Raw genomic sequence first — 2,209 nt, forward strand, 5'->3', positions numbered from 1 at the left:
ATCACCGTTCTTGAAGCGCTGAAACCACTCACAACACGTTCTTTCACTAATAGCGGCCTCACCATAAGTATATGAGAGCATTCGATGAGTCTCAGCCGCAGATTTCTTCATATTAAAGCAGAAAATTAAAACCTGCCGCAAATGACGAAAATTTGGCTCGTAAACTGACATTTTCAATCGAGGATAACTTATGATGCAGACACAAATCGACTAATGTTTCTGTAGGATTATGTTGACAGATCCCCATGTTTATTGTATGATGTCTGTGATCTATTTATTTCGACCACCACTTACCGCTAAAGCCTATCTATAGGAAAACGGCGGTAGCAAAGTTGTATACCTAATATTTAACTGTTCATACGAATTACGACGTCATCTACGCTCGGTTTTAGGAGTAAACTTGGTAAGATCGTAACAAAGCTTAGAAATATTTTTCTCTGTCAAACGAAACAAGTAATAATTAGCGACCGTCTACTAAGTTAATTATACGTTATCTCACATATTCCTAAATGAGTGCTCTACAAAATTAAATTATCCACTGTTTACAGATTTTACTTTTTATTTAAAACGATTACCTATGCAACTCATTTGAATTGCTGTTCAACATAATATCTCCAAAAATACAAATGGGATTGCAATTCTTTCTTAGGGAAACGAATAGATGCTTCAATAAATAATCAGTCTTAAAGTATTATTCAAATTAATACAGTTGCTATGCTAAACTGGTCCAGCTTTCAAAAATAAAGTTTTTAGTAATTTAGTTAGTTGAGGTAAAGTCGACGGTCGTACCAATTTTCAATAATACCTAAAAATGAATTTCATAAAAAGGGCGTCATAATAATAATTAGATAATAACATTACTTGTGTTTATGGCATATAATACTTCAGAATGGATATGCAATAGCTTCTGACAGACTTGGGAAATTATTCGTTGCAGTTAAACAGAGATGTAAACCATACGTGAATTTGACCAAAGTCCCAAATTTTGTTCCAAACATTCTTCCGTAAATTCCATTTGAGAAAAATGTTTTCGACGTTTTTTGAATTCATTAATAAGAGGCTTTACTTTACCACAAAAAAATCTCGGCAAGAAATTTTTCATATATGCACCATGAAACGTACCTTTAAACCAACGCTTCATACGTTTGACGCTATAATCATCCTGATCCAACGTATCAATGTAGGGGAGACCGGGGACAAAAGTAACATTTTGACTTTGAAGTGTTATAACAGTAAAAATATAATATTTACATTTAAAAAAGTATATACCTTTAGATGTAGAATTTATTTAACTACAAAATTTTCTTTGATTCAATTTTTCAATGTAACTAGAAAAAAGTTATGTTTGTTTAGTTAAAAAAAGACTATGAGGAATTTTGTTACAACCGTCCCAACCCCTGGGACGATTGTAACAGTAGAGAGGAACAATTGTACCATACTATTTATAAATAAAATAATGATTATTTTATTGGTTTTATTAATAAAAATACATAATAAAGAAAGGCTCAAATAATTCAAATAAAACAAAATAAATCAAAAGAGCTACGAGCTAAAACAAAACAAATTTTAATATACATATGATTGATATAATACAGTTGACATTAAGTAAAATAAAAGTAAAAACAAAGTAAAAATATGACTACATCAAATTAAAAATATGTCTACATCAACTAGCGTTTCGATCACCTTCATTTTCAAAGTTATAAACAAGTATATATATGAAAGCGGTTGACTACAATAGATTAACATAGATCACTAATTAAAGAAGTATAATAAAAATTATTAAAAATAAGCCTTCGTTGTTCAGGTTTGATTTCAGTTACATGTAGTCTGCGTAGATCCTGGATTTACGCCAAACATTCAAATATCGCTGAGTATCCAACAATGAATAGATGTAATTGTCAAAAAATAAATCCGGGATATACGCCAAGGTTCGATTACAAAAAGTATTCGCCAAATATAAAAAAGTCGCTGATAATGCTATTAAGTAAAGGTACCGAAGTAACAGTCCTTACAAAATTCATATTCTACAGTATAAAATTGAATATCTGACCCCACGCATCGATGTTACTATTGTCCCCTAATGGTATTTCATGATTCATAGTAAATTTTTAAAATTAAAACCTAGATAAAAATCAACTCAAATGTAAAAAACATCAACACAGATAATCATTAAAACATATTAAGATAATACATTATACCTTTGTTA

At 30.2% G+C, this 2,209-nt stretch overlaps 1 pseudogene; it reads right to left on the reverse strand.

Annotated features, from left to right (window-relative positions):
• Positions 1-347: 347 nt before the first annotated feature.
• LOC108759445 (uncharacterized) overlaps positions 348-2,209 on the reverse strand; it is a 2,331-nt pseudogene continuing 469 nt past the window's right edge.

The sequence above is a fragment of the Trachymyrmex cornetzi genome, unplaced genomic scaffold (genome assembly GCF_001594075.2).
Source record: "Trachymyrmex cornetzi isolate Tcor2-1 unplaced genomic scaffold, Tcor1.1 scaffold186, whole genome shotgun sequence".
NCBI lineage: Eukaryota > Metazoa > Arthropoda > Insecta > Hymenoptera > Formicidae > Trachymyrmex > Trachymyrmex cornetzi.